The 23270-nt window shown below is 44.4% G+C and overlaps 1 long non-coding RNA gene across 2 annotated transcripts; it reads left to right on the top strand.

The window, feature by feature from the left end:
* The first annotated feature begins 3034 nt into the window (after positions 1 to 3034).
* LOC146344912 (uncharacterized) lies at positions 3035 to 22059 on the top strand. 2 transcript variants are annotated; one of them, XR_014792352.1, is made up of 5 exons: positions 3035 to 3719; positions 8360 to 8556; positions 12912 to 13054; positions 18936 to 19454; positions 21192 to 21517. It is a non-coding gene; the product is annotated as an uncharacterized LOC146344912 (long non-coding RNA). The 2 variants fall into 2 exon arrangements; XR_014792353.1 differs by lacking the exons at positions 18936 to 19454; positions 21192 to 21517 and adding an exon at positions 21867 to 22059 and having other exon boundaries at positions 3379 to 4033.
* The last annotated feature ends 1211 nt before the right edge of the window (positions 22060 to 23270 follow it).

Below are 23270 nucleotides of genomic sequence, written 5' to 3'. Positions count from 1 at the left end.
ATAGGGGACTGTCCTCTATAAAGTAGGACATATGGTCACCCTATGGAAAGCATTAGCATGCTTGGGGAACCCTTAAGAAGGTAAAAAAACAAAAAAAAACCCAGCACAATGAGTCTCACCTTCTGGTAGCTCAGATCTGAGCAAATTAAAATTGTGCATGCGTGCAGCGGCGCTGAGAGATGTAAATATATGCCTCTATTAATGAATGGCATAGTGAGCTGGATTCAAACTAACTTAGGGCGCAATCCTATTGGGATAGGCGACTGCCTGTCCAATGCAGGGCAGGAGAAGCACAGAAGGGATCGTCTCCTCCGCGCTTCTCCTGCCCTGCATTCAAGGCTAGTCACCCGATTTTGGCTATCTAGCTGTGGGAAGTCAGAGCTGGGGCAGCAGCAGCTGGACGACATATAGGATGTGTCGTACCAGCATTTTTGCCCTCCCTGCCCCAGATCGTGCAGAGCAGAGGGGCCGTTCCGCACTGCCTATGAGGCAGTGCGGGACGGGGGGGAAGGTCAGTTCTCAGGGAACTGACCTCGGAGCGTAGGCTTCGAGGTCAGTTCCCGGAAACTGAAATATCCTATGGCCATCTAGGCACTGACTAGCGGCCATAGGATTGCTCCCTAAGTCATGCTTTAAACTAATTATGACTAATTATAATTAAACTAATTATGACTAACTTGTTCCATTGATTTCAATGGAACTGAAGCAGGACTAAGTTAGGGCACAATCCTATGCATCTTTAGACAGAAAGGAGTTCTACAACTCCCAGCATTTCCTAGCCAGCATTGCTGGCTGGTGAATGCTGGGAGTTGTGGGACTTCTTTCTGTCTAAACATGCATAGGATTGCACCCTTAGTCTGTTTCCAGTCTAGTGTATATGGAAGGATAAGATATGGGATGTCAACTGAGGTTAAAATGGACTAGAAATGCCTATGAAAAAACCAAATACAGTTTTCTAAGCTTTAATTAAATCCCATTCAGCTATATTATACAGAGTGTCTCACAAGATTAAAAGGCATACAAAAATTAACAATTTCTACATCAATTACTTAATCTCTCCAAAGTAAATTGATTTGTGGGACTCCTTTGGCATAACTTCAGTACTTCACAGAGGAGTGATTTGTCAGCTAAGATAACACATTATTCCGCAGAACAACTACCAAAAAAGAACTCTTCTAAAAGCCTTGAGAACAAATTCCTTGGAAAGGGAACTCTGGCATATTTCTGCATAGTCAAGGAAGTATTTTTGGAATCAAACAGCCCCCTGCGGAATACAACATACCCTACTGCGAGTTCAGTGATGTAGATATGCTAGTTAGTGGCATAACTCATGTTGTTAATGAAGGCTACAAGTTAACAGTGGCTTCTGGGGGGCTAGGCAACCCGGTGCTCTCCAGATGTTTTGCACTCCAACTCCTATAAGCCCCAGCTAGCATGGCCAATGGTCAGGGATTATGGAAGTTGTAATCCAAAGCATCTAGAGATTGCCTACCCCTGGCGTATGGCCTCCTATCTTCTCTCTACACAAATTGTTAAAATATGTCAGCAGTAATCTCCTTCCCTGGCACTGCCTGTAGGAAAGTCTCTTCCCCATCTCTTTGCAGAACTAAACATGTATTCAAGCTTCCATTCATTGGAACCTCAAAATGGATTCATTCAAGGTAGCAAAAGTGGTATTTGACAAGTTAAAAAAAATCCTGATAACAATTCATAAGAACATAAGAAGAGCTATGCTGGATCAGACCAAGGGCCCATCTAGTCCAGCATTCTGTTCACATGGTGGCCAACCAGCTGTCAATGGGAAACCCACAAGCAGGACAAGAGTTCAACAGCACCCTCCCGCCCATGTTCCCCAGCAACTGGTGTACATTGGCACACTGCCTCTGATACTGGTGGTAGCATATAGCCATCAAGACTAGTAGCCAATGATAGCCTTCTCCTCCAGGAATTTATCTAACCCCCTTTTAAAGCCATCCAAATTGGTGGCCATCACTACGTCTTATTCAGAAATGATCTGGAATTAGGAGTGAGCAGTGAAGTGGCCAAGACTTTTTGATCCAGTGGAGGCTTCCATTCACAGAATAGGGGAGGAGGCAATTTTTGACAATTCTACTTCCCCTCAGTAGCCCCATGCACCACCTCTCATGTTATTCCAAAAGGTCCCTCAACCCTCCAGAACAATTTCGGGGGTCGCAGGGAGATGCTGACAGGAAATGGAATTGCTGAAAACCACTTCGTTCCCTGTTCACTGATGGAAGCCTCCACTCAATTGAAGAACCTTCTGTTAGTGGAGAGACACCAACTGGATATAAGGTGGCCACTTATGAATCACCCAAAAAGAGGCCAAAAAGGATAGCAATTTGCATAATATTTGCATATGCTAATTTATGTGTATAGATGCAAATTTAGATATAATAATTATAATTTAAATAGAAATATAGTTCATCTCACCATAGGGTGGAAGACTGTGACCAGGGTGGGGGGATCTCCATGACAAAGGGAGAAGAGAATGGAAGATTACCCGGATTTTTCAGGAAATTGACTTTGGTCCGCACAGGGCTCCACCCATTCTAAGTTGCTTCACAGGAACATACTTCCAAGTGGGGGGGGGAACGGCTTGGAGTGAACATCATCAGACTGGCAGGGGCTGATCAACCCATGCGAGAGGCTTCCCCCTCCCCAGGCTCTACCCCCCTTTCTCCTTCCCCCTGAAGCTCCCATTAGGCAAAGGATCAAAGTTTCACATTAATTAGTTCCTTAGAGCTGACAAAGCAAACATTAAAGAAATGCAGCTTCAGCCTTCTCCCTCCCCTGAAACTTCTGATTCTGCAAAGGACTGAAGCTGCAAATTAATTACTTTCGAAAAGCAAGGAAGCAAACATCAAAGACACACAGCTTGACATAGTGCTTCACAGCCTTTAGGAGAGTTAACCCTATGAATACTTGCAGCACTGTGGCTCCAACCAGCCCCCTTTCTAATCCCCTTTCTCCTTTCCCCTGAAGCTGTCATGCCCTACCTGAAGGAGGATTCATCTGAGGAAGAAGAGGAGGGAAAGAGCCAGCACAACGGGCCCCAGTCAGAGCTCAGCAAGGAACAGGAGGCCTTAGCTGACAGTCCTCCTCTGGAAACATTACAGGAGCAACCGGGACCCTCTTGAGCAATTCCTGAACTTCCCCAAATGCTGGAAGCAGACTCTGGGGGGATCCATCCCTCTGAATTGTGTAGAATCAGAGGGGAGCAGCAAAAGAACAAACAGAAACCATAGCATGGGGCCTCCCTTAAAAGCAACATGCTGAACTAATTAGCCAGCTGTGCTGATTAACGACTGGCTATAAATTCAGCCTCGCCCAGCTTTTTGCTGCAAACAGCAGTGCCTTAGTCATGGGGTTGTGTTCAAGCTACCTGGATAGGCTTGTAGACTTTGGCTACCCATCTGGATAATGCTTTTGGACAGCCCCCCCCCCCCCGCCCAGCCTTGATGCTTGCTGAAACAGACACTGCTGAACGGACCTCTGGACTGCCTTGACCTTGCCTGTGCCTGAAAACCCTCCTCGGAACTTCTGTGTATGATTTTGGACTGAACTGGTTGCATTCTCACTGCTACTCATAGGACTATCTGCACCTTGCCCAGGGCCCTTGCCTGTGTTGAAACAGGACAGAAGCTCCCGAGATGCCATGAAGGATCAAAGCTGCTAATTAATTACTTCCGAAAAGCAAGGTAGGAATCATCAAAGACACACAGCTTTGACATAGCTTTAAGGTTCCTAAATGAGCTATTTTGATGCATGGGAATCTCAGTAACTTCAGGAGTACACATTTTGGGAACAAGCCTCATTGACCACAATGGGAATTACTTCTGAGTACACACATATGCTTGTGCTGGGAAACACAGGGACGGGAAACACCCCTTGATCAGGGACATGGTGAAAGGCACACCCCTGGGCAGAGCTACAATACCCAAAATAAATGCGGAGGTTGGGGCACACAGCAACTACAGCGCAGAGAACCTGACTTAAGGAAAAGAATCAAGTGGTAAGGTTTTGTTTTAAATTGCCAGGCACCTTGACTAAATGGAGCTTACTTGTGAACAAACATTATGGAAGAATCTTGGCCATGGGGAAGGGCACTGCTAGTTAATAGAGCACTTTATTAAATGCTGTGTGGAAGTGGCTATTGAGACTGTCATGAGGAACACTTGCACTTGAAAATTTACCGCTACACCACTGGACTTGTCCTTAAGCTTGCTGTACTGCATCAGCTTTGTCTTCTAGTTGTGTCACTGCCTTTTTATTTTACTCCTATATAGCTGCAGTATTCCTTTAGAAGCTTTTGTTCTGATCAGTCTGTCCCCCTGCCCTCCATTTTTCCTTTCTCTGTTTCCTTGTGGGCTTTCGAAATAACTAGAACCCAAACATAGCTTGTCCCCAACAGCTCTGAAAAGAGGATGTACAAAAGATCAAGAACGCTTAATTCCAATGAGATTATTTTTGCCCCCTTCTCCTCTGCCCCCTAGGATTGATAGAAATGACTCTGAATAGAAATTTACCATCTTAATCATTGCTGTTACGTTGCACTGAATAACATCGGTATTACTGAAGTATTTCTTTAATCTCTTCTGGGATTGTAAGCGTATTTTGAACTGGAAAATGATGAGTCAAGCTAAAAACAAGAGAACATGCTGAACTTTCAAATGCAGAGGTTGCAGTGCCAGAGAAATGGCTCACATCTAACTAGTGACAGTGAGAGCTCATACCATACAAACTACAGATACTAGGACATAGGTCATATAAGAACAGCCACAGATAACTGAACATTTGTATCACAGTACTACTCAGAGGAGCAGCAGAAGAAAGAACAAGTGTAGTTCAAGAAGAAAGTGTAGTTCATTCATATTTCTGATTTACAGTTACCTATCGTTCCTCCATGATGCTCACATATTTTCTTAATGCAAAAATGTGTAAGTCTGTGGCAGAAACCTGGGGGGAAGGGATTTCATGCATTAGAGTATTATCTGGATTTTCAAGGAATTTGCATTGGTCCGTCAGGGACACACAAAGCAAGAAAAACCAAGTGTACCACACCTTAAAAATCTGCTTTTCACAGGTCACACAGCATTTGACAGCAACATACTTCCAGGTTGGGTGGGCAGAGTAGAACTGAATGTTATCAACCCAGCAGGGGCTGCTCAACCAATGAGAGAGTCTTGTTTCCTGCCCCTGTCCAGCCTTCTTCCCCCCCTGCCACCGGCAACCACATTATTATCCCTGACAGGAACTGAAGGCTCCCCATGAGAGCACCCCACCAGCCCAATTTTACTCCATTCCAGCCAACAGTGAGGGAGTTAGAGCTTCCACCTACTTTCTCCTTTTCCAGGGAGTAAACAGATCTAGCACGTCACCCGTTGACAGTCCACAGCCTGTGTTGCCCAGGCATAAAACCCCAGTTGCACACTTCCAGGGAGTAAATACAGCAGTCTAGCTGCTTCACACCTTCTCAGTCTGCAGCCTCTGTTGCCTGCTTTCCCCTCCACTGAGAATGTAGCATCTCTTTCCCATTGAGAAAATCGGAGCTGCACTGTTTCAAGTACCAGCTATCTAGTGGGAAGAGCTGGCCAGGCAGGGGAGCCTGCAGCCCCACTGTATCGACAAGGTGATACAGCGAAAGCTAAAGAATGCAGGAGAGGGAGGAGAGGAGGCAGCAGCGCTAGCACAGCCAGGCAACTCCAGCCAGCCCTTTCCCTCTGTGCAGAGAAGCAGCAAAGTAAACAAGCATCAGAGAAGCACATAATCATGGCTCTCAAAAGGGCTGGGTTGGGAAATGGAGGCCAGTTACTCTCACTGGCAAAAAGGAAGTATAGCATGATTCTGAAGGCATGGAAGAGCACTCTAGCGCTCTGATGTGTTGGAAAGGTAGGCTAGTTACTCTAGTTACGTAGGTTACTGAAGTCACACCCAGGTGAAAGACACACCCCTAGGAATGCCCAATCATACCAGATTTAAAGTGGAGGGTTGAGCACACAGCAGCTGAACTGCACGGGAGCTGAATTAAAGGAGAAAACGGAGTAAAAGTACTCTGCAAAAATGCGGCTTCCCCATGGTAAACTCTGGGATGGCTACAGACTGGCCATGACATCATGTGCAGCAAAGGACCTCCAATGGTCCCAATCTGCAGCAAATCACCCATGAAGACAGGTCCCTAGCCAAAAAAAACAACAACAAAAACCTAGCTGAGTATGGCAGCCGTTCTGGTTCAATAGATTCCATGCTCAGAGTCAATTTTTAGAGGTGTATCAGAATGAATTACAATGCAATCCTGTGCATTTCTGTTCAGAGGTAAGCCCCGCTGATTTCAATGAGACTTGCTCCCAGGTAAGTGTGTATAGGATTGCAGCCCTAGAGGAGGAGAAGGACAGCAGGAGGGTGAAATGGAATGGTGCAAAGGTCAGACATGGAGCCAGTAGGTGCAGGGGAGAGGGGGTGTGGTTGCATGCACACCCCTGCCCTCCCCACTTCAAGCCAACACACACTCAACTGAACGTCTGTATAGTGCTACTTGTACTTTATTGTGCGTAAGGGCTCTGTGTTGCTTTGAAGTCAGCAATCTCTCAAGAAGTACAGCTGAAACTCACTGTGTTTACTATGGATCTACTGTTACGTGGAGACAAAATACTTATGACTTGTACTGTGTATGCCAAAGAGGAAAGTACTTCCTGATAAATCAGGCTGTGCCACCCTGAAGCTTGCCAAGTCAGACTTAGCAGCACTTCCTGTTTTTTTGGAAGAATGCAAAGTGTGCCTTATGACTGAGGAGGTTGGACTGAAGTTCTAAACCAGGGGTGGGGAACCTCTTTCAGCCTGAGGGCTTAATCCCATTTTAGAGAAGCTCTGTGGGGATGCATTCCTGTGGAGGGGGATGCATTCCAAAGGCATAAGGGGTGAGGCCAAAAATGCAAGCATATTTCAGCTTAAAGCTCTGACTGCCAGGAACTAAGCCTTAGGAGAGGCATTTCAACCTTTTAGAACGGGGAAAAAACTGCACCAGAGCCGGGAAATTACCAAACACTGGGGGGGAAGGGGGAAGGGCCAAGGGCCATCTTTGGCACCTTGGAAGGCCAGATTAAGACCCTAGGAGAGCCACATTTGGGCCTGAGGTTCCCCACCCTTATTCTAACCAATGAAGAAACCAAAAGCCTCACTGAAATTCTGAATCCCACCAATTCATATTCCACTACTAGCCAATAAATTGTTCTTGGGGTCCCACACAAGACCCTGGCCCCTAGAGGTCACTAGATAAGCTGAAGTCACTAAGGGCGCAATCCTGTGGGGATAGGCAGATGCCTCCGAACTCGGAGGCGACCGCCTAACCAATGCAGGGCAGGAGAAGCACGGAGGGGATTGTTCCCTCTGAGCTTCTCCTGCCTTGCATTTGCAGCTAGACAGCCGATTTCGGCCGTCTAGCCACAGGAGGGCTGAACGGGGGAGGAGGCTGCTGGACAACACACTGGATGAGTCGTACTGGCATTTCCGCCTTCCCTGCCCTGGAACACCCCCCTAGAATGCCCCATTTTGGCTGCTTTGTGTTCCTCTTTGCGAGGCAGCATGGAAGGGGGGGAAGGTCAGTTCTCCAGGAACCGACCTCAGAGCATGAGCTCCAAGGTCATTTCCCAGAAAACCAGATATCCCATGGCAGGTCTAGTCACAGACTAGTGGCCATAGGATTGCTCCCTAAATGTCCAATAGCCCAGCCTGTCCATTGGGTCCAGACTCCCCATAATTTTATCAAAAATAAACTGTTGTCACCAGGGCAGTAGGAATGTCCTTAAAGATGCTTGCACAGATAAAAGTAAGAACATGGGATAAGACCTATTACCCTGGAATCCAATCAGACTAGATCAAGTATTTGAACCACATATTGTATTTATTTAGGTAACATAACTATGAAGACCCAATCATCTGATAAACAATATAAAATGTTCCTATTAAATAAATTGACTCACCAAATCTGATTTTCTTTCCATCAGCTTTCCTGGCCAACAGGCTTTTTTCTTGGTCCATTTTAACTCATTCCTATAAGGGCACAGTCTTATGGGGTGCACTCCCGATAGACAGAGGGCTGTGAGGTTGGAGCCCTCTGCCTATCCTATGCCCTGCCAGCAAGAGCCAAGCAGGGCAAGAGGAGGGACAGAGGTGATTTTGCCTTTAAAATGCAAAATGCATGGGCCGCTGTCTCCATGCTGCGGAAATGGTGCCTGCTAAATTTCTGCCTTTCAGCCAACTTTTAAATGGTTTTATTGTGCCAATGCATATGGTGGTAGCAATGTGATGGGAGTAATTATTATATTTCTATTTTACCCAACAGTGAAATGTCACAATAATAAATACAGAAATGTGATAATTACAGATGGCAAAGCCTGTGAGTTTCTCCAAGCAGTCCCTGCCAATTACATGGACTGGTAAGCACAACTGTAGCTTCACGCCCCATGGCACTACGGTGAAGTGAATGGGTGCACTCCCAGACACCATAAAAGTGGATTCCAGAGTGATTGGTGTCCTCCGGTAGGTTTTCCATTTCTCACAAGTTATTGAAGTGCTATACTCCTCCACATCCATTTGCCTTTCCTTTGCTTTTTAAAATTTATTTTTATTTACAATTATTTTTAGGCTGACTTTAAGGATAGAACCCTTTTGAATTGTTGAGCAGTTAATTTCATGCATGGGGTGAGGAGATGGACGACCCAAATAGAATTAAGCTTTAAAAAAGAGAAAGTAGAAAAAGGGAAACAAAAACCTATGTCACAAGGGTTTGTAGTTAGGAGAGTGAAGTTTAAATTCCCTCTTGAGAATAAGGCCAGAGTACACCAAGAACCAAAGACTGTTTGATGGTCTGCCTCTTTCTACTGTAGTGATGTCATATGTTGTTATGTTGGCATTGAAGGAGTGGGGAAGGAAGTCTCAAGTGAAGGGAAAGCAGCGAAACTATCATTGACTGACTCAGTTCATGTTCAGGATATTTCAGAATTTCACAATCCCGGTTGTCATATTCCATTCATAATTTCTTCCCTCTGTGTAAGCAATACAGTAAACGTGGCACAATTTTTTGTGTCATTTCAAAGTAAATATCCTGTGTTTAGAAAGATATCCTGCCTGTGATTACTGCTTTTTTGAAACTACCATTTCAGTCCTGAAAGTCTAAAGAAAAGGCCAACAAATACAGTAAGCACAATGCATGAGTTTATCACACTGAATCCATTGTAAAAAAAATTAACAGCACCTTGATTTATATAATATAATTAAAATAGTGTGTAACATAATATAATATTCACATGTGTTATTTATTCTTCATTCATTAAAAGGATTGATGCCTTACCATTCACAGAATGGTCACCCTGTCTTATCACTCAAAGGGCACCCAAGGCAGCTAACATAAAATAAGAAAAAAATAAAATACAATCAACAACGTATCAATAAATATAAAAGACAGGCAAGAACAATCAACTCTGAGGACCCAGAAGCCTATAAAGAGAGATTCAGTTAGAATTATACAAGCCAAAAGCTTGCCTAAATAAAAACATTTTCAACTGCAGGCCAGATGGATCTCCCAGGGTAAGGAGTCCTGCAGTTTGGAGGCCACCACAGAAAGGCTCTCTTCTATGTCTACACCAATCACACCTCAGAAGGTGGTGGGATATGCAGAGGACCTTTACTAGGTGACCTTAGCAACCAGGCAGTTTCATGCAAGGGGAAATAGTCCTTTTGATAACCTATAGGCCCTTAAAGGTGATAGCAAGGTCTTTGAATTGTGCCTAGTAATGGACCCACAGCCAATGGAGATGATACAATAACCGAGTGACATGCTTCACAAAACTGGTGCTGGCCCAAAGTCTTGCCATAGCATTTTGAACCAGCTGAAATTACTAAGCAGTCTTCCAAGATAGCCCCACTTTGAGTGAATTAAATTTGAGTGAATCCCACTTTTGGTGGGAGACAAGAGGAAGCTGGGGGATGTTGACCTGGTGTTGAATGGGGTACAGCTACCCTTGAAAGACCAGGTCCGCAGCCTGGGGGTCATTTTGGACTCCCAGCTGTCCATGGAGGCTCAGGTGTCAGCTGTGAGCCGGACAGCGCTGTATCAACTCCATCTGATACGGCGGCTGCGCCCCTACCTTCCCGACCATCTGCTCCCATCGGTAGTACATGCCCTGGTCTCCTCTCGTTTAGACTACTGTAATGCGCTCTACGTGGGGTTACCCTTGAAGACGGTTCGGAAACTGCAGCTGGTACAGAACGCAGCGGCTCGCCTGATTAAAGGCACCTGCCGGCGAGATCACATCACTCCAGTGCTGAAGGAGTTGCACTGGTTACCAGTTGTTTTCCGGGCCAAATTCAAGGTGTTGGTTTTGACCTTTAAAACCCTATATGGTTCCGGCCCAGCCTATCTTAAGGAGCGCCTCCAGCAACACCAGACAGGCCGCTTAACAAGATCAGCCTCGGATGGCCTTCTCTCTGTCCCATCAGCCAGGACAGCTAGACTGGTGGGGACGAGGGAGAGGGCCTTCTCTGTGGTGGCCCCCACTCTGTGGAACTCCCTCCCTAGGGAACTCCGTCATGCCCCCTCTTTAATGAGCTTCCGTCGTGCATTAAAAACGTGGTTGTTCAGGCAGGCATTTGGGGTGGGTTAGGGTATTTTTTTTAAAAAAAAAATTATGGTAAATTTTTACTGTTTTAAATTGTTTATGGTGGGTTGTACATCGCCCAGAGTGGCTGGGTGACCAGTCAGATGGGCGATTAATAAATTTAATAAATAAATAAATAAATAAATTACAATACGCCAACCTTGAGATGACTAACCATGCTTCCAAACAGAAGCCTCCTAGTGCTACCAGTTAGAAGGCATTGTGCTGCTATTCCATCTTATTCTCCTGATTGGATTTCTGCAGTAAGAAGAAAAACAGACAAAGTGATGGGAAAATACAAGAGGGTTACATGTGGAAGAAATGAATGTGGGAGATGGCATGATAAAAGCCTCATTCCGATACACCCTAAGGCAAGAGTAATAGTGGCCAGGTGTTCAGTTTCCAGAAACGGGTGCAGCTGTTGCACCAGCCAAGGTGAGCAAAACTGCTTCTGGCCATGGCAACCACATGGGCATCCAGAAGCAATGCTGAGTCCAGGAACACCCCCAGATCGCAAACCTGATTTTTCAAGAGGAGTGCTATCCCATCCAAACCAGGATGAACTACAATTGTTGGATCAACGGTCTTCCCAACCAAATCACCTTCGCCTTATCTTGACTATGTTTTCATCTGTTTGGCCACATCCATTCCCTCACATGCAAAAACTTTAAACCTCATAGGACTGGCTATGTTCTGGTTATTCCATGGAAACTATATAATCCAGTTTTTTGTCCAGATGGAATACAATCCTTTGCAAATCCCTTTAAATGACCCAAGTTCCCTCCAGAACTGATGGGTACAAAGTAATGAAAACTGTTGTAAACACATAACATTTAATTGGTTGTGTTTGAAAGGCAATGTAATGTGATTTCAAAAGGGTATTTCCTTTCTGTTCTCCAAATAAAATGCAATAATGCAGCCAAAGCATGATGCACCCAAAATTCTTTGGAAATAGGAAGTTTGGAGTACTTCCAGGTAAATTGGGAGCCATGCCCAAACTTCTCTGCATTTTGGGCTTAGCTTGTAATTAGCTCAGCCTCCATTCCCTCTGGTACTTATGTAGACACCCAGCAGCATTGTGAGTGCCCTGATTACTGAATATTGTGATTTCCCTGGTTTTGGGTCCTTAGTAAAGTCCCAGAAGCCATGGGAAATAATACTTACCAAGAATCATGGCACTAGGAGCATGCTCAGCAGCATCCTGGGTGCGAGGAGTGCTGGGAATTGTAGTTTCTTAGGGCTTTGGGGTCCATAATAAGTAAAATACCATTCTCAGACATCTTGGTAGGGTGGCCATGTGAATCTATTTGAAGGTGTCCTTTATTTCAAGGATTGTCCAGTCCAAGTCCAGTTTAAAAAGAAAGAAACATAAGCAGGGAGAGCAGGAGCCTTGAAGTTGCTCATCAACTCTAAGAACCCTGAATAGCAGACTAGGCAGGCACAACGGTCACTATCTTCCCCACTGGTGAGATGTATCTCTATTTAAACGATAATTTCTAAATCTGCATCTCTACATATAAAACAGCATATACAGAAGTTATTTCCTCTTTTTTGGAGATGCGTAAGTGGACACTGTAAATCTTGTGTCAGAAGCTGCTGGGACTAGATTTGGGAAACCATGGCTCTGTATACAGCCGCTCCATGTGGTGAGCCAGCAGGGCTAGAGAATCTATCTTGCAATATGGAGCAGGGGTGGGGAACCTCTTTCAGCTCAAGAGCCAAATTCAGTTTTGGAGAAGCTCTTGAGGGCTGCATCCCAGTAGTGGGTGGGGCTGAGGGCAAAAGCAGTGGGGCCAAAAACACACAACAGAGTGCTGCATGTAGTAGCTTAAAGTTCTTCTTGCCAGTAAGTAACCCTTAAGAGAAGCATTTCAATCTTTTAGAATGGGGAAAAAGCTGCACAAAAGCTGGGAAACCACCAAACGCTTGGCAATTGGGGGGGGAGGGGGGGAGCCTGGGAAAGAGGAGTGGCGCCTGGGAAAGAGGAGTGGCCATCTGGAGAACCCTAGAGGACTGGATTCGGCTCCCCAAGGGGTGGATTTGGCTCCCAAGCCTGAGGTTCCCCACCCTTGGTATAGGGCCTTCAGGTCCTGCAGTGCCCAACCAGACTGGTCATTGCTTCTCCTTAACAGGAAAGGTTAGAAAAGTTTCCTGTTCAGGCCAAGGCCTTGGATGGGGAAGGCTCTGGCTCTTGGATTGTTCAGACTCCTGATGTGTTCTCTGTCTCTGGCATTCTAGCTTGACCATCTCTGGCTCTGAGTTCCCAGCAGCTTGTTTCCACTGACCCTACAGCTTGGCTCTGATGCAGAGAGACACTTCTTATAGCATACCAGGGCCTAATCAAGGCTGCATGTAGCTCTTCTTGTCGCTGCTCCCACCAGGTAAGTTGTTGGGGGAAAGGAAGGAGGCAGAGCCACAGATTGTGAGGGGTTTGGCCTCATCAGATTCCCTAGTGGAGAAGGGGTTGCTCATGAGGGAGTTGGGGAACGTCCAGTATTCCTAGTGACATCATAAGGAATATTATGACCTGGTTTGCATGATCACTGCGGCCCACCGTAGCTTACTTCAGCCATGGTGGGTTGCTGTGCCTATGGGTGCCTGGTTGCAGCTTCTCGTGTTGTCAGAACCTGATGAGGGTGGCTTGTGGGCGTGGTTAACAAACCCACCCTCAACTTTACAACGGGCCATGGGCTCTGGGTAATTTGTTAACCATCCCAACAAGCCACCCTCACTAGGTTCAGATGACACAAGAAGCTGCACCTGGTAAGAGTAATTATGTAAGTTGGGCCAGCATGTGACCGGCATGCGGAGGGTGGTTAACAAGCCACTGTGGCTTATTAACCACCCTCATGTCGTGCGAACTGGTCCAGTGGACCTGGGTCTCAGAATGGCTTGACTTAAAGTGAACTAATTTGGACCAAATCTAAATCAAGTCCAAGTTAGCTCAGTTTAGTTGGGCCCATTCCAAATTGATCCTGGAAAAGCTTTCCTATCATTCACTAGTCATAGTCTAACACCCTGTAATGAGCTGAAGTGTATAAACAGCTATGGTTACGTGTCTCCATTTTTAGGTATGGATGGGAATGAAAGGTTTCCTGCTTCCAGCTATTATCATTATGACCATGATTTAGAGCAGGGGTGGGCAGAACATAGATCTCCAGATGTTTTGGACTTCAACTCCCAGAAGTCTCAGTCAGCATGGCCAATGGTAAAGAATGCTGGGAGTTGAAGTCCAAAACATCTGGAAATCTACTTTCTGCCCATCCATGATTTAGAGGATGGAAGAAGAGCCCTGAATCCATGTTTCTTCATATCTCTCCCCCTCCAACACTCCTTGCCTATATATTTAGAGACTTAAACAATTTTTGAGAGGAGCTCTGTGGCTAAGGAAGACTGATAGTTAAACACACCTGTGGCTTTGTTGAGGCTTTGGCCAGGTTCACATGTCACTTTAAGCCGTGGTGGTTTCTAAGCTACTCACAGTAGCTTATTTTAGAAAATAAGCTACTGTGATCCCTCACACAATCGGACAAATAAGCTATGCAGAGTAGTTTTTTTTTTTTTTCCTCTTGCCCTTTCTCCCTCTGTAGTCCTCCTGCACATCAGGGATGGTATCCCAGCTTCCTTTGTGGTGGATACCATTCTCCAGCAACCCTCACGCCGTAACTACAACACTCTCCGATTGGCCAGCTGCGTGTTAGGAGGTGTCTTCTTCTCTCTATGCCTTGTCACCACCGATCTCACCCTGGCGTCCATTCTTACGTGCTTCCCAGCACCCCTACTGCCATCACCCCCATGCAAGCTGTGCCGTGCCACTCCCCACCACCCTGGTCCCAGCTGGATTTCCATGGTTTTCCCTTCCCCCCTGCCCGCGTGCACCACCATTGCCCCACCCAACCCACAGGGCTCCCCACCTCTCCTCACACTACCCTTTCCCCCTGCCTGCCCACACCAAAAAAGGAGTGGTGGCTCTAAACCCTTGGAAGTTTGCAGGAATAGGACAAAATTTCATACATGGGTTCCCCTCATAGGGCAGCACCTGATGTACAATCAAAACTCTGCACTATTACAAACGCATGCAAGCAAAAACACCTTTGCGCTAAAAAGGGGGTGGCAGCTCTAAACCCTTGGAAGTTTGCAGGAAGGAGACAAAATTTCATATACAGGTTCCCATCATGAGGAGACACCCGAGGCAGAACTAAAACCCTGCACAACTATGCCTCTCTGTGAGAAATATGGGGCTTGACTCTTTGGAAGTTTGCAGAGCGCACCGTGGAGGGAGGGGTGAGGGTGGAGATGGGCGGAGAGCATAATCTCTTGCTAGGCAGATCTTGGAAACAGAGATTGCCTGAGAAGAGCAGAGTAGCGGCAGCGGTTTTGACCACCCTTGCCAGGGGACTCTTTAGGGGATCTGTTTAAACCACTCTGGAGTGCCAGACGACACGGTAAGCCATGATGGTTAAAATAAACTTCAGTGCAGACCATGGCTTATCAGGGTGGCTTATTTTGGCTAAATAAACCACCGTGGTTGGGGAAACCACTCGTAGACAACATGATAAACCATCATTGCTAATTCAGAAAAAATAAACCATCGTGTCTTATCGTGTCATGAAACCCAGTCTTTTATCTTAACGACCTCTGGAATGTGCCACAAATATGCATGGTGCAGTGGTAGTGCCCTTTCTACAAAATGCACACATTATAGAGATTGTTTTCAGCTTTCTAATCCCTAACAAGTCCATATTTAAAAAGATCCTCTGACTCTTTGCTCTGAGTCTAGAACAAAACATTAACCTTTTGAAAAGTATTGTGCAGCCAATAGTTCATAATAAACTAAAACAATTACCTAGACATATCATTGGGTTTAAAAGTGATTCATTCTGTTGCATTGTGTGAAACTGTAATAAACAAAAAGTAACGGTTGAAAAGTCAGAAATTAGTTATGAGGACAGGACACAAGCCATAAACAAAATTCAGGTATGTGACAGTTAATAAGATCAGGCAACAGGCCGGGTAATAGGATCAGACAGATTCAATTTGTTGTGATCTGTAAGAGATAACATCTAAGCAATGTCATTTGTGCCACAATGTTATTTCTATTGGATGTCTCAACTGTTGGAAGGGGTATCTAGTGAAATCACTATTGTGATATTAATTATCTACCACTACCTTCAGGGCATGATACATTTCTGTTTTGCTCTGGGTATGTGAAATGTCACATAAATGCTAATGACTGTTATCATCATTGTGCTTTTCATAATCAGCGACCATCTGAGCCAAAAATGGCCTGAACGGATGGGAAAAGATGTTTGTCACCTGCCAAGACAAATTTCATACTGCAGAGCATATAGATTAGAGGTCACAGTATCCATCACTGAACATTCACTCTCAAGTTTAGTAAGTTAGAACACTACAGGTGCAATCCTGTGCACATTTACTTGGGAGTAAGTTCCATGGAACTCAATGGGAGTTACTTCTTAGTAGACACGCATTAGATTGTGCTGCAAAAAAACAAAACCCAGCTATTCTTATAAATACTGCAGTGATAGGTATTGAAAGAGTGCCTAGTACTTTAGACAGCTAAGAGAGCAATCCTATGGCCACTATTCAGCGGCTAGAGGGCCATTAGGACAGGTCGGTTCCCAGGAACCAACTTCGGAGCCCATGCTCCAAAGTCAGTTCCCTGAGAACCGACCTCCACCTCCTCGTGTGCTGCCTCGTAGGCAGCATGGATCAGCCCCGTGCGCTGTGCTTGTAAGTGGAGTGGTGAAAACGGGGAATTCCTGGGGGCGGGGTGGGAGGGAGTGATGTTCCAATGCTTCCTATGCATCATTCAGTGCCCGCCCACCCCCACTCCACCTTTCCGTGGCTAGACAGACAAAATTGGCTGTCTAGCCATGAATGCAGGGGGGCTGAAGTGTGGAGGGGATGATCCCCTCTGTGCTGCTATAAGTTCAGAGGCAGCCACCTATCCCGATAGGATTGCGTCCTCCAAGTGCAATCTTATGCATGTTTAGACAGAAAAAAGCCCAACAACTTCCAGCATGACTGGCTGGGGCATGCTGGAAGTTGTAGGACTTTTTTCTGTCTAAATATGCATAGAAGTGTGCCCTTAGTCTGCTTTTTATATATTTTATCTTGTTTTTTCCATGCTGTTTGTTTTTTTGTATTGTATTTTCTTGTAGTTTTATATAATCTGCTCAGAGAACCTTTGTTACTGGGTGGATTAAAATATAATAAATAATCAGAGTAGGGTTAGAATTTTACATAAATCTGAAAAGTCATCATTCATTAATTCTGAATTTCAGTACAGATGATAAGTTGGATCCCATAGATTTCAATGGGACTAAATAGAAGATGACTAAGTTAGTTGGGATCTAGCTCCATGTTTAGTTCAAGTAAGTTTAGTTTACTTGAAACAGTTTGCAAGATTTTGGGTTCATGGGCCAGAAGAATGATAAAAGAGGAGGAGGGCACCGAGAAGCAGCCAGAACTGTCAGGCCTTGGAGTCAAGGACAAGGAATATACAAGAAGTCAAGAAATGCACATACTGGAGAAGTTCTTTCTCCAGGACTACTGGAAATGCTAATGAAACCCCATTTTAATTCACTATGTTTGTTTTTATGGTGTGGGTGTGTATTTAAATATTCTATTATTAAATAATGTATTTTTTTCCTTTTTGAAAAGAACAATACAAAGTGGCTAACAATAAAATGTAAAAAAAAAAAAAACCCAAGGTAATCAAAACATCAATAAAATCTGCATAAAAGAGATAAAAGGCAGCATAACGGCAATAAAAATGGGATTACCTCCCACCTCAGCATGACAATGGGGAAAAAATCATCCCAGTCAGCCTCCCACAAAAGTCCCATTAAACAATCAAGTTGCTCTACAATACATAAGATCTTATGAAGAGCCTTTCTGGATCATACCACAGGCCTGTCTACTCCAACATCCTGTTTCCCAAAGTGGGAAGCTCACAAGCAGGACATGTGTGCAACTGTACCCTCCTACTCATGTTCCCCAGCAACTGGGAAACAAGAGGCCTACTGCCTCTGATACTGGAGGTAGAATACAGCCATCATGACTAGTAGCTATCGATAGCCTCTAATCCCCTTTTAAAACCATATAAATTGGTGGCGATTACCACATCCTGAATAGGAGAACTACTTACGAAAATGTTAAGAGACATAGTACATAAAATATAGCAAGTCAATGTTGTTATATCTTATTTGTTCTGTCAATGAGGGATTGAAAATATTGAACAAATACTGGAAATTATCTTTTATATTAGATTTAAACTGGATTTAGGACATAATAATTTTTTGGATTCACGCAAAGATAGATAGATAGATAGATGGATGATTATAAGAAATGTGGTTATTTCAATGAGTATTTAAAACATAACAATATTGTAAAATGTAATTTTGTTTTGTACTATGTCTTTTATAAATTAATTTTGAACAATCAGCCAAGTCTGAATGAAGTGGTGGAACTAAAATAATGAAGAGGCCAGATGGGCTTCTCTGGGGAGCACAGAAGCCCTATTCCTAGTTCTTGCTGGCGTTAACTCAGCGGGGGAACCTAGAGCAGGAGCTTTGATGATGTTCTGAATGCACAGGAAAGAAAATACAGGAGGAAGTGGTCCTTAAGAGACCAAACTCCCAAACTGTTCAGGGCTTTAAAGGTAACAGCCAAGGCCTTGGACTGAGCTTTGAAATGAAGAGATAGCCGGTGAAGAGCACGAAGGGCCAGAGGAATACATTCCTTCTGGCCAGTCCAGACAACCATCTGCCAGCAGCATTTTATACCAACTGAAGTTTCCAGATGGTTTTCAAGGGCAGTGCAACATAAAGCATGCTATGGTAGTCCAGTCTGCTGGTTACTAAAACATGAATGGCCATGGCCAAGCCTGTCTCCTCCTGGAAGGGGCTGGTGTACTGGTCAACGCTGAGGGGAAAACATTCACAGAATGCCTTCCTGAGCATGTTCACTCAGAAGTAAGTCCTATTGAACTCAATGGGGCTTGCTGTCAAACACATTTGCTTCGTGTTACAGCCTTAATCATTGCTGCACTGCTTTTGGATGTCATCTGAACATCCAAAAGCAGTGCAAGACTATCCAAGGACTATCCTCAAACAATGAACTTAAGAGGGAATATTATTCTGTCCAAGGCAAGCTTTATACCTATCCCTGGGTCTATTGATCTCTCAGCCCATGGTACTTCCATTTTAGCAGAGTTTTGTTTTGCTTCTTTTTCAGGCAATGATCCAGGGGTTTCAGTGCCTTTGGTGTACATATTTTCAAGCTTTTTCTGAACAGGAATGAACTTTTCTATGGAAAGCTTATTTTTCATGGTTGTGTGAAACTCACCAAATCTACACTCCTAGATTCCTGAAAATGAATAAGTACCTCGTCTTGCACCCCATTCCTGACTAGAATTGTGTGTGTATCTTCTAGTGATGCGGAATACAGTGCTATGAGATTCTTCCTGTCTTAAAAACCAAGGTTGGCAGAGTACATTACAATCCAGCGCGGACAGTGGACACTCACCATTTATTAAGTCACGCAGTTTCCATGATAGCAATTATGCAGGCTACAGTTGTACAAATCCAGTGCTCCATTGTGTACAGCCACTGTATAATTGAACCACAACACATCAAACCATGCAAAGGTGTCAGGACAGATGTAGCCTGGAAGTTTAAATGTTGTGAAAGAAGTCAGTGGCCATTGAGATAACCAGGAAACATATATGATCACAGTTTTTCCAGTTACTAGCAAGTCCATTTTTATTGCAAGGTCCACAGCATTACGGATTGTTAAGAGTGAATTGTTATGTGCTCTTAACCTGTAACCCAGTGATTTTCAATGAGCTGAAACAACAAAGTCTTTGAGGCACCTTAAAAAAAAACTAACCAGTTTATTATGGCATAAGCTTTTGTGGACTATAATCCACTTCATCAGATGCATGAAGTGTTACCTGAGTTACCAGTGTATATACACATGTGGCAGCAGGGGGAGGGGGAATGTGAAGAGTGAGGTCAGAGAATTGAAATGTACAAAGTAGAGATACAGAGATACTTTGCGTAACATTGTGTGTGCCTAACCTGCATGGCCAGGTTAAGGTAAAAGAGTATTTGCTGTAATATGACGTTATTTGGATAAGTGATAATGCAATTAATGTTGGCATTTACTGTCTCAGAAATTGCCTTCATTCTTATTCAGACTTAAAATATTAAAGCTGAATATTTTCTTGAACTTCTCCCATTCTGTGATTCCGTGAGGTTCACAGGGGAAGCTGGCAGTCAGGCCAAAGCAGGAAGAAAATAGGACTTCAGATAGCTCCAAGTGGATCCTACTTAGGGATGTCAGGGAAATCCACAACAGAACCAAATGAGTTTGGATTTTCATGAATCCATCCCACAGATTCTGCACCGGACTGGCTTTTCCTGTTGGGCAGATTCCGCAGACTTGTGGACCAGTTTTTTTTAACTTTCCCGAATTTTGTGCAAATTTCATCATAGAAAAATAAGCAAAATTTTTAAAACAGCCAAAAATTTACATTCCCCCCAAATGTGCATGTCCCCAAATGAGCATGGGGGGGGGGAGATTTGCACATTTTTGCATGTGTGAATTTGCGTAAATGTGGATTTGCAAAAATTTGGAAACAAAAAAGTCCAATTCCATGGATGGGCGGATGATGGAACAAAAGGCTCCTGACAATCTCCAAAACACAGATGGAATGGATTTTACGCAATCCATACATCCCTAATCCTACTAGCTAGAATTCTCTCCTAGTAGAACAATAGGAGGATATTGTCTCAGCAGGCAGCTAAAGCCCACGGCAATCTTATGTAGGCTGACAAAATCTATAGTGTGGTCAACTCCATCCCTCCTGGAAGAGCCAACTAGGCTGTTAAAGGCTCCTCACATGGTTTTGTAGCCTGAAACTTCTGTGAGGCAGGAGGTTCCACCAGGGACTCACACTCTGAGCCAATGGCTGGGTTGTGTCGTCTGGCCTTAAGGGCCCTGAATAAGGCACTGACTGACCTACCCCCAAGGAAGTAGCCTGTGCCTTGGCTTAATCAGAATCCTCTGCTGGATACTGCAAGGGCTGGAGCCATGACAGTACTTTATCATCTTATGAGAAGCGGGAGCTACATGTTCTGGTTTCAGTTTATTTACCTCTTAATTCTTCCGATAGTGAATATTAGAACAGATAAATGCAGAAGGCACTGAGTGAGTGGGAGAATGATCACACGCATTACAGGCTGTGCAAAATACAGTGGACAGAATAATTTTTGGAGCCTGCTTTGTGGAGTATATTATTCCAGTGTTGATTAATCTGCACTAGCTTTCAGTTAATTTCCAGGTACAACGAAAATAGTTATTATCTACAAAGCCCTAAATATTTTGGAACCAGGATATTTGAAAGACCACCCTCTTCGATCAATATTTGAGGCCATGGTTCATGTTCCACCACTTTTGGAGGTGCAGTTGATGGGAACACAAGAGTAGGCCATTTCATTTGCTCAGTTGTGGAACTCCCCCCGCCCCCCATGGACATTTGGTTGGCTCCCTGTCTTATGATTTTTTGGCATAATGGCAAGATGGTTTTGTTTTGCCAGGCTTTTGGCCTATGCTGATTTGGCCTCCCTGCCCCACCTCCACCCCGCTGTGCTTTCTTTGATTTTAGTATGCTGCCTCAATATTTCTGCTTTATGGTATCAAATTGTATTTTATTGGATGTATTAATTGTAATGTTAATTGTAAGCTGCTTTGTTAGGGCCAAAAGGCAGGGCTTTATAGATAAATAAAACAATAAGTAGGAGATGAATCCTCAGAACAAATACTTTTTTTGGATCTCTTGGTGTGTACAATATAACAAATGTTCTGGGGAAAATCTGTGAATTTAACAGCTATTACAGCTCTGGATGCCTTTCCCACTGCAATGCTGAAAACACACACACTGCTGTACGGCATTCCTAAAAGTTAATTGAGTGTGTGTATACTGATTCACATTTTGTAGAGATTTGCCAGTTAAGGAAAGGTGGCACATAAGGCATAGAGGACTAATGACCTAAAAGTGTCATAAAAATCTCTTTTGCATGGCTGGTTTTAGCTGACTGTGAGTATAACACAAAGATGCTTTATTCATGACCTTTCACTTGATCAGTGATTTCTTGTCTACAGGTACAAAGCAAAGGGCAAAAGACAGGAGGGGGGAGCTGAAAAGGAAATGAGATGGAATTGTGTGGACCCACCAACATAAGACTAAGCCTGAGGCAGATTCATGAGCTTCCCACCTAGCAACAGCATTTCTTTTTTTCAGATAATGTCTTGCCTTCCCTCTCCTTCCCTCAATAAAACTGAATGTTGCTGCTTGAAATCGATTTTATGCAGTAGATTGTTTTGACAAGCATAGCAAGTAAGCAGCTTCATACAGTTCAGGACAGATAAAAGGAAGTATTTCTTCACACAGCACATAGTTAAACTATGGGATTTGCTATCACAGCATGTAGTGATGGCCACCAATTTGGATGGCTTTAAAAGGGAGTTAGACAAATTCCTGGAGAAGGCTATCAATGGCTACTAGGCTTGATGGCTGTGTGTTACCTCCAGTACCAGAAGCAGTGTGCCAGTGTGCAGCAGTCACTGGGCAACATGGCTGGGAGGGTGCTGTTGCACTCATGCCATGCTTGTGGTTTCCTGGTTGACAGCTGGTTGGCCACTGTGTGAACAGAATGCTGGACTGGATGGACCCTTGGTCTGATACAGCAGGGCTCTTCTTATGTTCTTATAAAGCAATCTCCATGCCCACACAGAGGAGGAGCCAATGCTAAGCAGATTAATGCATGAAAGTACCCTACAGGAGTGAGAATATGCTCCCTGGGAAGGTGCTCTGAGGGGCCATGGGATGCAGCAGAAGTGCCAGTGGAGACAGAGGCCTGCCAGTAGGAGAGCACATCTGCTGCCACAGATCTTCATTGGCGATGTCGGCTGGCATGATGGGAGTTGCAGTCTGACACATCTGGAGGGCACCAGGTTGGGGAAGGCTGATTTATTCAAATGGTGGCCATCTATGAGAGCTAAACCAGACCTATTTTGAAGGGCTCTATGACAAGATGTGTATGTCTTTCCTTCCAAGCCTTTAGCAGCTTGAATGGTGGTAGAGGATTTAAAACCTTCTCCCAGCATGCTACTTCCCCAAGCTGGAAAGCAGCCCTGTGGAGTTGCTAATTAGTGAAACAAAACCTATGGGAAATCCTAGACTCAGAGAGGTCATGTCCTAGAGAGCTACTTGGTATTTTGGACCCAAAGATATATATTTTTTGCTTCAGAGTGCAGATGTACAGATTGTCCAAAGCATGTTTATCAATTTAATTATGGGTGGTTTTTTTCAGCCAATTATAACTCTCATCTTCCATCAGTTGTCAAAATGTTACTTTACAATGACCTTGCCCTAACTTAAATGCGATGCAGGAGGAGGGCAAGAAGAATTTACCTGTGCAGCATTGCACATATCTAACATCTCATTTAAAAAATGGACCTTCCACTGCTATGCACGCAATGATAGCACACCAGTGCGGCACCTGC

Source organism: Heloderma suspectum, chromosome 5 (assembly GCF_057233095.1).
Source record: "Heloderma suspectum isolate Gila_16-S chromosome 5, 16-S_ref, whole genome shotgun sequence".
NCBI classification, from domain to species: Eukaryota; Metazoa; Chordata; class Lepidosauria; order Squamata; family Helodermatidae; genus Heloderma; species Heloderma suspectum.
Note: the sequence above shows the minus strand (reverse complement) of the source record. Positions and strands in the feature narration are given on the sequence as shown.